This window comes from Triturus cristatus, chromosome 6 (assembly GCF_964204655.1).
Source record: "Triturus cristatus chromosome 6, aTriCri1.1, whole genome shotgun sequence".
In the NCBI taxonomy this organism is placed as follows: domain Eukaryota; kingdom Metazoa; phylum Chordata; class Amphibia; order Caudata; family Salamandridae; genus Triturus; species Triturus cristatus.
Window position 1 is genome coordinate 560,447,954 of NC_140589.1, and position 14,072 is coordinate 560,462,025.

The window sequence follows — 14,072 nt, forward strand, 5'->3', positions numbered from 1 at the left end:
CGATAGTGAGGGTCGGTTCTTGAAAGTCGAGGTCAGGAGAGGACACCGCACGCTCACCCTCTGTACCGTCTATGCCCCCAACCAGGGTCAGGATGCCTTCTTACGCAAGCTGATTAGGGACCACCTTGAGCCGGTGAACACGGACCTTATAGTTGGGGGTGACTTCAACTTGGTGTGGGATGCGGAGCTGGATCGCTGTGGGGGCGCTTTCCATGGGGTAGGGGCTATGTCTGCGACTGTGAGGAATTCCCTGGGTGCTTTAAATCTGGTTGATATCTGGCGCTACCATTCACCGGGCTTGCGAGACTATACCTACTACTCGCACGCGCACCGCTCTTACTCTCGTATAGACATGCTGCTCGTCTCACACTCTTTGCTCAAAGACACCGTATCGGCGACGCATTCTACTATCTCAATCTCTGACCATGCGCACGTGGAGTTGAATTTGCGAGAGCGCCTCGCCCATCCTAAGTGGCCGTGTCGCTGGCTGTTCCCGGACCACGTCCTTCGAGACCCCGTGGATAGGGAGGAAGTCCGGGCCGCCATACTGGCTTACTTCGAAGCTAATGACCTCCCTGGGACCCCCCTTCCTCTTCTGTGGGATGCGTTCAAGGCTACCATACGAGGCACCCTCACGGCTATCGCTGCTGCGAGAGCGCGTGAGGCACAGCTCTATGAGACCAAGCTTACACGGGAAGTCAAGACGCTCGAGAAGATGGACCAAGGCCGTCCGCTGGCAGCGCACAAGCGACGCCTGGCCGTCCTCAGAGGCCAGCTTCGGGCGCATAGAACGAACAAAGCGGAGCGTGCTCTGCTGGCGCTTAAGCAGCGTTACTATACAGGAGGTGACAAGGTGGGCTCCGTACTGGCTCGGCGCCTGCGTACACGGGCGGCCAAGGCCCACATCGCAAAGCTGCAAAAGGCGGATGGGTCCTGGGCCACCACGGAAACGGCAAAGCTCCAAATGTTTCGTGATTTCTACGCGACCTTATATACAGAAGACCCGCCGGCGGCGGATCTGATCTTGTCTACTCTGGGCGCCTGCGATTGGGAACCACTGAGCGAGCGCCAGTCCGGGCTCCTGGAGTCCTCCATCACTTCAGCAGAAATAGCTGACGCCCTTCGCGATCTTCCGTTGGGGTAAGACGCCGGGCCCGGATGGGTTGCCGGTATCCTTCTATCGCGCCTTTTTGCCGCAATTACAACCCTACCTTCTCCGTCTTTTCAACTCGTTTGATGAGTTGGTTGGTCCCTCGACGGACATGGCAATGGCCGAGATAGCCCTCATCCCAAAACCTGGGAAAGATCACACTCTTTGCTCCTCCTATAGGCCTATCGCCCTGTTAAATACGGATCTCAAGCTGTACACAACTCCTGGCTAGACGGCTCAGTGTCCATCTGCCCAATCTTATAGAGCCAGATCAGGTGGGGTTTATCCAGCATCGTCAAGGTGCGGACAATGTACGTCGCATAGCGCACATAGTGGGGAAGGCCAAACATTGGGACATCCCTGCCTGTTTATCGCTTGATGCTGAAAAAGCGTTCGACCGGGTGGACTGGTCGTTCCTTCGTGCGGTCTTACGGAAGGTGGGTCTGGGCCCCGAGGATGGTGTCACGCATTATGGCTCCCTATATTTCACCGGTCGCTAGAGTGCGCGTAAATGGCCAGCTCGCACAGCCCTTTTCCATCTGTAGGGGCACCAGACAGGGCTGTCCTCTGTCACCCCTGCTGTTCGCCCTAGTGGTGGAACCTCTCGCTATCATGATACGTCGGTCCCCCGATGTCCGCGGTATCTCTCTTCGAGGGGTAGAACACAAGATCGCTCTTTTCGCAGATGACCTCCTTCTCACTCTCTCTGATACGCTGCGTTCCTTGCCGGCAGTGCACTTGCTGCTTCAGGACTACGAAGGCGCCTCTGGGCTCAAAATCAACCATACGAAATCCTGGGCCCTTAACATTACGATCCCGGACGAGGATCTTGCGTCGTTACAGGCCTGTGTGCCTTATCAATGGGCATCCCGGGCGGTGCGATACCTGGGCCTCAACTTGACCCCGGATCTGGCCACCTGGACGCAGGCTAACTGGCAGGAGTATAAGCTCTCTGTTTTGACCGACTTGCGCGCGTGGAAAGCTCTACCACTCTCTTGGCTTGGTCGCCTCAACACGGTAAAAATGTCTATCCTGCCGAAGATCCTGTATCTCTTTCAAACGCTACCGACCCCTATACCGGAGCACCTGATTCAGGGGCTCCAACGGGAGATTGTTGCTTTTATTTGGGGTGGAAAGAAACCGCGTTTCTCTACCAAGATTTTGATGCTTCCCCGGGATAGGGGCGGACTGGCCTGCCCGAACCTACTTCACTATTATTGAGCGTCGCATCTCCGCTATGTACTGGAGTGGGGCGCATGGGAGAGTGAGAATGTGTGGTTCCACATGGATCGGGCTGTCACCTGCCACCCATTGTGGGATCACGCCTGGCTGCCTCGAGAGGCGCGCCACCGCAGCGCCTACTTGGCTGTCCCTACAAAAATGGTCCTTGAGATCTGGGACAAGGTGGCGGTTCGCAAGGGCCTTACCACCTTCCCGTCCCTCACACCCCCATTGCACGCAATCCGCAGTTCCCCCCGGTGTGTCGTACGCCCTATTTCGCGAACTGGACAGAAACCGGTTGCAGGACGATAGGGAACCTATTTACAGGAGGGCCCTTTAAATCCTTTCCTCAATGCCAGCAAGAATTTGGGCTTACGGAAAAGGACAAATTCCAGTACATCCAGCTTCGTCATTGGATTCAGGGCTTCTCCCTGTCGCAGGCGCCCACGCGGCCCTACACCCCATTCGAACAGCTAGCGCGTACCTTCGGCACCTATAAGGGGCTGATCTCCCGCATCTATAAGGTGCTGCAGCACGCACTGCGTCTAGATCCCCACCCATACCAACTGCGATGGCAAAACGTTCCCGGCTCAGGTGTTACTTCCTCTCAGTGGGCAAGGCTTTGGAGAGACATCCCTAAAGCACTACATAGCATCCCCCAACAGGAGTCAGCTTACAAGGTAATGACCCAATGGTATTACACCCCTGCTCGCCTCCATAAGATGTTTCCCAGGACATCTCCCCTATGCTGGCGATGGACTCAGGCGTTGGGAGACTTCATACATATTTGGTGGGCGTGCCCCCTCTTGGCCCTCTACTGGAAGGAGGTTCTCAGCCATATCAAAAGGGTTCTGGGGTACCCCCTGCCTGAGGACCCGCTAGTGGTCATCCTAGGCCTTAGACCAGAGACTGTACGAGCTATGACGGGTCGTGACTGGCACCTTAGCCTCCACATGCTGTGCGCTGCCAAACAGACGGTGGCGCTATACTGGAAGAAACCCGAAACGCCCTCCATCAATGTATGGTTTACCCGCCTGTGGCATGTGGTGGCGATGGAGTCGCTCACGGCACGCCTCCAATTTCGAGATACCCAGTTTAGGAAACTTTGGAAGCCCTTGGTGGATCATCTGGGGCGCCTGGAGCACGTTCGATTGCAGCCACCACGGCTCCGGGCCCTTAAGCTCTTCGACGATGAGTTACGCCCAGTGGACCCAGGGGGTTTCTGGGGTACTGCGGACAATCTGTAGGGTGCACCGGATACTGCCGCATCCCTCGGGGGGTGGGGGTACCCTGTCTCTGAAAAGATGGGCCCATGGTCATCCCCAGATAGCGATGGTGTGACCCGCCTTCTTCCTCCCCGCCTGGCCCCCCCTTCCTACCCCAGTCTCTCACCCCTCTCTCTCTCCCTTGTTCCCGGCCTGCCTCAGATGGTTGACTGCCGTATGATTATCCTTTGACTCAGGGAGTGTAGCGAAGGGCTCGCCCGCCGCCATGCCAAGGTAAAACTGGATTGCCCTACTGCATGTCTTTTTATTGCCATGTCTAGCCTAATAGCTGGTGGGTCACTCTATGCCCTGTAAGTAATTGACGAACGTTTTGGTGCTTCCATATGACTCTGCACCTACCATTGTGGCCTGCTCGGGGGTACCTCTGTTGTCACACCTGTCTGATATTGTTTAGCTGCAGTATTGATCAGGTTAGATATAGAGTGTTTGGGGCGGAGGACCCTGTCTAGATGGGCGATTGTACCTCAACCTGTTCTGGGGGTATTATATGGCTTCATGGTCTCCTAGACCTCTGCATTTTGTTATCTGTGTTCTTTGGCTGCCGGCCCATGTGGTTGTAGGCGAACAAGCTGTGTATTGGCTACGGTGGGAACCTTAAAAATTCAATAAAAAGTTGTTTTACAAAATGTGTGGTTTTTTTAAAGCAAATTTTCTGTTGGAAAACTGGGATTTAGTATGCTTTCAGAATCCTGGATTTCTGTCTACAAAATGGACGCCACCCGCATTGTTACATCAGAAAGGGATGCTGGGGGGGGGGGGGGGGGAGGGGGATGTACGTAGTTTATTTCATGTCTTTGAAAACTTCGTTCATGATGTCCAAAGTGCCCACGAGTTTTCTTTGAACAATATTTCCGCATGTTAGTTTTATGACGGATTACAGTATCGTTTTCCATGCTTTGATTAGCGACCTGGAATAGCATATGATGTACCGATGGTTCTGTCTTCTGCTCGAGACGAATTTACTGTTTCTCACTGCTGTGAGAGGTGTACTGCTCCATGTAACTTTTTAATATTTGAAGTAAGGTGCGCCAGCTTCCCTCCCGCCATGAATATCATGCTTTTCAACTGTTTATTATTCTCATTTGGCTACATTACTCAAATTCTCAATGGGCGGGGCTTTGAATGCGTTGCCATATTTAACTGAGTATCACTAGGTGCTAAGAAGGATTGGTCCCCTAACCAAAATAATTTAATGTGTTTTATTTGTTACCACGTTTCAACGTATAGGCTAATATTTTTAGTAAATCTAGCAATCTAGAAACGTAGGCAGTGCCATGAATACTCAACACAACATTCAGGGCCTACATTTGAGTAAGTGCCAATATAGTTGACACAGGTGCCAATATAAATGCACCAAAAAGTGAAACTGTAGTTAATAGTCAAGATGTATAATTATCCCCATATTGTAAGTTGTTCGAAAGTGATATGTACCACAATTGGCAAATAGCGACTCTGAAGAAGCAAGGCAAAACCCTCCAAGCTTTTTATTCTGCTTTGTTTTTAGTGTCCGCGTCAGCTTATAGACTGTTAGCATCAAAATACTGCAAAATATGAGTGCCAAAATACAGAGAGAAACGAAGTTGGGATCCGCTACACTAGATTTATGTTGCAAACGGTTCTAACTGGTGTCTGCAGTCACCACAAACAACAATGCTGTTACCCGCTGAATTCAGTGTTGTAATCCCTGATTGACTGTTGGTTACATCACCCATCCATTACGTTTGGTCCACTTTGGTGCTATTTGCCACTTGATCCACGTCTTGTTATATTTTCAGCACAATTTGCACCATTTTATAGCTCTATTGCATTTTTGTTTCTTTATATTGGCTCTAACTTGCTTAGCCTTGTGGTTTTACAGTGAGCCTACTACACAGCGCATTTCCTGTTTATTGCTAGGCATATTGTGGCTTACCAAGAACATAGAGGGGTTTGGAGCCTGCTCATTACTTACCATTGGTTGGCTTTCCCTGTCACTTTTATATACCTCCTTTTTTAGGTCTCGCCTAGGCAGCATGCATGCGTTGCTCTAGGAGATGACCTTTAGAAGTCGGTCTTCTCCTTTTCAAACACACACGTGCTTGTGCTGGCATCCACCTTGCGGGAACAAGCAGCGGCCCGCGTGCTAATTGAAAACATATGGCTCTCTCGCGCCGCCGCTGCTCGCTCCCGCAAGGCGGAGGCCAACACAAGCATGAGTGCTTCAAAACAGCTGCTGGCCCCTTCCTCCTCGTATTCAGAGCCCTCCCCCACCCTCCAAACCCAAATCCAGTTAGTCGTTTTTTCACACGTTATTTTCGCACCCATCTTGCCGTGACCAAAAATCTTTTAAATTTTTTAAACGAAATTCAGCAGCGAAAAAAGTATGCATTTTGAAACTGTATAGATTATTACAAATAATTGAAATCACATCCCAATTAAAATTATTAATGGAAAGGTAATTGTAGAATATATATTTCTTACAGTATATTTCAAAGTAAGGTCATTATTACTGTTGCATGTAATGCTTTTACTGCGCAAATTATTTAAAACTAGTAACCTTGCTCGTTCTAAAACTTTCATACAGTTAACACACAGAATATTTTCTTCATTTGAAGATGGCTGCCCTTTTAGTATTTCTTTACCCAGGCTAGTCCTTCCTCGAGCTCTACTGCTCATGACGGTCATGTGACAGCGCTCAGCTGAGCCTGGCTTCAGTGGCAGAAGCTGACCGTTCCCCGCAGTGTGTGCTCGGTTTGGGATCCTCATTCTTTCAGACACAGACACACCTCACGGTTTGCCCCACTCCAAGGCTAGAAGATGTCGGGCAAAGACAGCATCGAAGTCTTTCCTTCCCAGATGTGAGTGCAGCCATTGGCACTCGTTCCACTTTCACCGGCGAGCGTTTTATCCCGATAATCTATTTTTTATTCTTGATGTGGTCTGCGGCTCCCATTTTCGTACCTTTTTGCCTTAACGGTACCATTGCGTTTCTAGGTTTTTATTATTATTTCTTTATTTCCTGATGTGTTCGATGCAAGTATAGTCTCAACTGTACCTCAACTTTAAGGGTCTCAATAGAGGGTGAGACTGAGTGATGTGGTTTAGGGTGATGGTCTCAACCAATGGCGATGTCGTGATTTTGGAGGCTAAGGGCGGTTTTCAGGCATAGGATCCCACCGACATCAGTGAGAGTAATTTTGTTTATTCAGAGACTAAAATGAGTCAGAGAGGGGCAGCGTTAATAAAGAGGTATGTATGCTGCATGGCTCCTGTGCAAAATAAATAAATAACAGATTACAGTTAGCCTTCCATGAGGGATAGTTAACACAGAGTGGATTGACCACAGCCATGTCTTTTTGAATGGGAGGAAGTCTGAAATACCTCGCAGATATTGGGGTAGGCATTTTGGTAGTGTTGCCCCCCCCTGTGAGGGCCTTCTGGGTCCCCCGAGGAAGGGGGAGAGGGAGGTAGGGGGAGAGAGAGCGCGAAAGAGAGAGGGAGAGATTCAGCAAAACAGATATCTTTGAATTAGAAGGTGATATCATCATTCTACATGGCTCAATTGCATATTTGTTAAAGTTACTTTTAAAAACCCATCATTTACTGTACCTTTACCCTCGAAACAATTCTAGTGGCAAGCGGTACGCTGTCGAGTTTCCACATACTTACATAAACAAGCATGGGCATAGCCAATAGATCTCACCTTTGGAACCGTATAAGTATTTAGTTATGCAGTACAATATCCTTGGTGCAAGAACATTAACTGTTGCATGTCTAAACACTTATGTCCAAAGGCGAGACCTATTGGCTATGCCAATGCTTGTTATTCTTGCCTCAGCTTGTCAATCTTCTGTTCGCCCCTCCCATGGAACATTGGTCTTTACCATCACTTTGACTGGCACCTCTGCTTCCATTGCTTGCTTTTGAAGCACTACTCATTTGTGTTCAGCACTCCTTAACAGTGCATGTGTTATTGAGCTGTCTCCCTTATGTACTGCTCTCCCTCTGTTGTTCTTTCGTCCCGCTCCCCTCCCTGTTGTGCATGCCTGTGAGCTTCTCCCTATTGCCTCCCCCCACACCCGTGCCCTTTGTGTTGATTCCACTTCGTTCCCGCCCTCCCCTGTTTTGCTTTCCCATCCCTCCTGCCCTCTCCGTGTTGCTTTATTGACCGCCTCCCATCCCCCATTTTGATTTCGTGTTCATCCCCTCACTGTACACCGTGGTGCTTCAGTGTTACCATGTGTTGATTTAGCCCCCCCCCCATTGCTTGTGTTCAACCCCCACCCCTCCATGCTTCTGTTCCCCTTCTCCCCAGCTCACTTAATCACTTACACAAAAAAAATCTTTTACATGTTTTTTCTTCTCTAGTTACTGATCTAACTCGAATCGATAGCTAAAAAATAAAGTGCCTGTGTCATTTTGTAGGCTCACGATGATACTCTGCATTGCAGCTAAAAACTATGACAAAGCTAATAGGCCATATGGCGAGACCTATTGGCATTGCCATTGTTTCTTCAAGGTTGGTTTGATGCTGATAGGAAGATGAGGCTGCTTCTGGGATCAGGTGATCAGTTATAAGCAGGTGTCTCCAGCGTTGGTGCCTCCAGGAAAGTAGTGGTTATGGAGGGAATCTTCACCATATCCGTATCTAGGAGAGTAGTGGGAACGTGCGTCTCTTCTGGTAAAATGGAATTTGAAGTTGAGTGTAGGGAAATGCAGTGACAGTAGCGTTTGCAGCTGTCTTTAAAAGGTAGGAAGTTGTGATTCTGCTAACACTCTTTCCTGTGATAGTTACTTGCCCCTCTAAATTACTCGCTAACTTGGAAGCAAACACAAATGTGTATTAAAACCTTCTTAAAAGAACACACAAGTTGTAGAATAACGTATCAAGTTAATACGTATGGGGCAGTACCCGTTATCGGTTTAATCCGCACTGGCCTGTGGCTACTCGGAAACATGCATGTAAGTTCGTTGCGCGTCCCCCTCTTAGCGAAACTGGCGATTTAGGGTCTTTTTTGTTCGGTCATTTGAAAGCTTCCCACATTCAAGTTGCATCTATGGGGAGGGCCATGTTTTTGTCATGGTGAGCATTGGAGGTTTTGATATGTTATTTTAGGTTCATGCACTAGCTGTGATTCAAATCTTGGGTGAGAGCTCAGCACGGAGTTTTCCTTCAGAGTAATTATGTAGTGCCAGCCAAACAACCATTTGCTTAAACTTTCAGTTCCTCTAAACCGTAAGCATATAATCAAGCACAAAATATTGAAAAATTAGCATTTTTCTTCCTGTACGTTTTTCATTAGTCGGCAAGCAAATCTAATTTGCGTAGTGGTTTTCTACTCCTCAAAAGCGACTGTCCCAGGGACTTAATCTATACTTTTAGTTGAGTGCAGTGCACCTTTATGGTATAGCTTGGTCTAGTGCTAGTTGCACTTCATAAATAGTGAACTGAACTCGACTTCAAGCACAGCGGTAAACAAGGATTCTGTCGTCCACTTGCAGCTTTCTGTTTTTTACTTCTCAACATCACTTTACACTATCCACCACTTCACAGCAGACCATGCAACCCCACTCCTCCGAACACATCACACACGAATATGCTTCATCATACAACAACCCACATCAAACACACCAGACCTCACCTGCACATCACATCGTGTCACACCAGATCACATTTCAACCCTCCACATACAACAATACTAAGCACACTGCTTTAAAACTATCTACATAACTATGTACTACATTGCAAAACAGCTTATCTCACTGTGCTTCGCTGAACCAGACTGAAAGAAGTCTATAGATTCCACTTTGGACCCTCAGTCCTGTTCATGTGCACAAAATATAGGTGAGTTTAGTTGACCAGAAAATGTATTGGTCACTTTCAAAGGACTTGAATGAGGGGACCTAGGCACCGAAGTGGTAGAAGAAGAGCTAGAGCATCCGTTAGAAATGTGATCAAGTTCTTTGGCTGCAAATGACTGTGGATTAGTCCTAAATAAGCCCTTCGATTTGGTAATGGAGGGTGGGGCTGTAATCGCTGTGGTCCAGAGTGTGGAAGGTTTTTTAGTTGAGGCCTGCCTTTTGTCTCTCTTCCTGATCACTTTGATTGTGGCTATTGATAGCCAGGTGCAATATGACACCTCTTTGTGCCCCTGTTTTAGATGCTCCAGCCTGGAGACAACCCTGCTGTGACGAGCATCACTCTACACAAAAGCGGAGTCTGAAGTCCGCATGAAAAGGACACACGAAAGGGGCACCAACCCATGAAAGGGGAGTCATCTGAAACCGTTCTGAAAGTGCAGACCTGAGAATACACATCCCATATCTGCTGTATTAGTATAACTGTGGACACTCTAGTCTCATTTGTTCTAGTTCATTTTCTCTCTGACCAAGTAACTCTTGCTCTGCAGAATATCCAGAGGACTGCTGTGCAACCAGAACTGGTGTCTGCCTCACAGCCAGCTTCCCAAAGGTGAGGAGAACTCATCTGGAGTATGATCTAAAGGAAAAGCTCTCTCCTGGTTCTGATGCACCAAGAATTACGCTATCTGAGAGAAGGGGGAAACAATGTCAGGTGTTGCTGTCTGGCAGAGTGAACTAGAAGCAGCTGATTCTGGATTCCAGTGTCCATCCACGAGAGTCTCTAGGGATCATGGTTGGCCTACTTCTTGGTCAGAGCCTGTTAGACTCCCTGACGCAGAGGATACACTACACTACACTACACTACACTACACTACACTACACTTGCCTGAACAGTGAACAAGCAGATTGCGCTGCTAAAACCGGCCTGCTGCCAGTCCACAGCACATGCCTGAAGTGTGCCAGAACGGACTATGCTTTTTTTGACTCTAAATGCAACCCCACACTAACCTCCCTGAGAAGCCTAACTGCTCACTATTGCTACCACTGAGAGTCAAGTGCTGAAGGGGTTGTAATGCGCTCAGTTTACAGAGTTATAGTACGGCGGGCCTTAGGTATTTGAGGCTAATTAACCCAGCCACACTGCTAAAGCTTGGGTTACCCAGTGCAGGATTGTTGTTCTGAAGACAGAATTACTTTACTAGAGGCCATAAAGTTAATTCACAAACATGGTGAAAGTCTCTGCATTGGAGAACAAAGTGGATTAATGATTCTCGTTGATGACTGACTGCAACTGGGAAAAGTAGTTGTGCTGGTTTGGCATCTCCTGGCTAGGAGACTGAAAACCAAGGAGTTAGTTCATGCCATAAAGAATAGTTGTTTCTGCATATATTGATGTTTGAGCTGAGGAAATTGACCCTACATGTGTCAAAACTGTAAACCTCTGGCCAGATTTTTGATTTTCTTTCATTCGTCGGTCATTTGGTTTCTGTGGATGGTCTCCTTGAGGCATTGTTGAAGCAGCATTTTAGCTTGTTCTTTCCACTATTGGTACTATTCTAGAGGTCCAATTGATGCCCATGTTCAGATTTGTCAGCGCCTTGTGGAGTTGGAAGCATGGTGCGGCTCTCAGACAGCGCTTGGAAGTAAGCCCTTAAATCTATCAAGTGGTTGGGTATACTGAATTTCCATTTAATAGTAAGTTGGAGTGGGGTTCTCTCTGCTCTGTTTTCAACGAAGGCATATTCTAGGTATATTTCCAATATGACTCTGGTTGGTTGTAGAAAACACAGGACTTTTTTCCATTCACTTCTTTCCAATTGGCCTATGGTAAGTAAGCTGGCTGAAGTACTCCAAATCACCATGTTGAAACATAGGATGCTGCCTACTTTGGCTTGTAGTACTGTTTATAGACTTTTTGAATCTATGGTGCCATGCCTATTGGTGAACTTTAAAATACTTTTTGCCATGCCATGTGCCCTCAGTTGGGCATCATTTAGATGCCCTCCAGGAAAGCTGGTCGGACAGTGTCAGGCAATTATTTGAGGATACTGGTTTCTTTGTTAGACTGGTTGCCTATTGTTAGAGATTTACCAAGTAATTTCTTTGACTTGGGGCTCTATAGCATGACTTTAGATTTTGAAGGGTTGGTTTTTAAATGTTTTTTGTCACTAAGTTTCCATTGCAGCCATCAGGAGATGGAAGTCATTTTGGATGCATGCTTTATAGGAGCCATCGACATACAGGAACAGTGGAATTAGAGTGTTATTAATTATAGGCACGTCTGACGAGGCTGACAAAATGCATGCTATTTGTCATTCTTGTAAAGATTAAAAGTACTGGGGGGCCAAGGTTAATGGTTGCTTAATCCCTGTTTTAGTGCTGAAAGGTCTGCGTTCGGCTCCGTTTAGGCCTACCCTGATGTGGGTTTTGGAAACTTTGTAGAGGCCACTGTTTATTCTTAGAAAGGCCATGATTTCTAGTTGTAGCCAGAGTAATTTGCTATCTACCTGGTCAGATGCCTGTGTGAAATTTAGGAAAGCTGCAAACGAAGGGATTCTTCTCTTGGTTGAGAATTCCTGTGTGATGTGCTGGCGGTCGGAGATTTAGTCTGTGGGAGGAAGACTGCAGATTAAATAGTCCTGTATGGAGTTGAGGATAGCAGTTTTGTCAGACCTTGTGTTCATGATTTTTTCTCAGACTCTGCGATAGTTTTTCTCTTCTTTCAGAAAGATCTGTCTATCCCTCTTTCTCCGTTTAAATCAGACCCTGTTCCTATGTCCTACGTCCTGCTGAGTCCCAGAGTGGTCGTCCTTCAGTCCCACACTTTTTAAAACATTTATATGGCCCCTTTTCTGACCTTGTTAGAGCCTGTCACTTCGGTATTACATCCTATTGGGGTGATGCACAATATTCTCTATTGCTGAGAGAGCTGAAGCAATGAGAAACAAGCTTCTGGACTGCTTTAGCATTTTGGGCTGTTGGATGAAGGAGAATGACCTTCAACTGAATCTTAATGAGACCAAGATCATTCTTTTTGGCAGAGCAAGCTCCATATATTCTGCTAAATGGTGGCCTTGTGAACTTGCCTCTGCTCCTATTGCCAGCAAGACATTTGGACATTATTGTGCACAGCATAGCCATGAAGCAGCAGGTTACAGCGGTGTGCCAGGCCTGCCTTGGGATCCTGAGCCTGCGATGCAAAATGTTTAACTGGCTCCCATTACAGTGTCTCAAAACCATACTTTAAGCTCTTATTATGAGCCGGCTGGAGAAAGTAAATGCAGACTGTCGCCTTACAGGTCTTCAAGTTATTCAAAATACTGCAGCAGGTATAGTGTGCAATTTCCCTTCCAGATCTCCGTTCACTCAGACTCTGAGAGCTCTCCATTGGCTCCCTCTTCGTAAGCGTGGTCATCTTTAAGCATTTTTGTCACACTTCTAAAGCCTTCTACAGGTCTTCTTTATCTTTTGTAGGAGACTATATTTTTACAGATATTACTCAAAACATGGTTACTTTAATTTTTTCACCTTTATGTGCACTCCCCTCTGTCTCTGTGCCTGCTTGCGCCAGGATACACTTTTTTTCGGGAGGGGGTGAGAGGGTTAGCACATAATAAACTCCATTACCATAATATAATGATTGTTGTCAATGTTTTTCCTAAAGTGTCGATCCAGGTTATTATTTAATGATAAAACTGTGCATTGGGAAGCCTAAAAGAATCCTCATATCAGCATTCTGAACTATTATAAGGTGTTGGACAGCATATTGAGGCACCAAGATAACAGGAATTTGGATAGTACAGGTGAGCCAAAATGAGTGCTTGGACATTTGATTTCTTGAAGTCCATAGGCAACATAGGTAAGAATCTTCAGAACATTCTAAGGTAAAAGCAGATTGCTGCAGTGAAAGTAGCCAGCTTGGCAAAAGAACGTTTATCATCCATTAAGATGCCGAGGTTTTTAGCAGAACTCACTGGTGTAGGGCTTGGCCCTAACAATGACTGCCACCAAGCTGAAGACCAAACGGAGGGGTCCTGCTCAAAAAAAGTTCCTCTGTCTTCTCGCCGTTCAACTTCAAGCAATTTGAGTCCATCCACTTAGCCACTGATATCTTGAAAGATTTGTTGTTTTTTTGGGTTTCTTGAAAATTGTAGGAAATAGTGACCACAAAATGTGTACATCGTTAATGTACGAGATGACTCTACAGGTGAATCTCCTTAGAGAAGCCGGGGGTGGGGGCACATGCAAACATTCAATAAAATAAGACTGAGTAATACATCTTGAAGGTCACTAAAGTTAAGAGGGATTTCATTGAAAGCTAAAGGGGCGAGAAGTACTGTGGAGGTGTGGCCACGGAGTCAAGATTGTATTAGTTGAAGCGCTTGTTTGACACCTAAGTCCATAAGACTGGAGATCAGTTTGGTGTACGATGCTTTATTAAAGAACTCCAACATATTGAGCCGCCCTGGCCCATGATCATTCTCAGATTATCTGTATTAATCAAAATCGCAGATACTGCACTATGAAGTGGACAAAACCCTGATTGATAAATGTCCAGAATGCTGTTTTCATCC

At 46.9% G+C, this 14,072-nt stretch overlaps 1 protein-coding gene across 2 annotated transcripts in view; it reads left to right on the forward strand.

The window, feature by feature from the left end:
• SH3BGRL2 (SH3 domain binding glutamate rich protein like 2) overlaps positions 1 to 14,072 on the forward strand; it is a 297,879-nt gene that overhangs the window by 138,760 nt on the left and 145,047 nt on the right. The gene's annotated exons all lie outside the window — the stretch shown is intronic.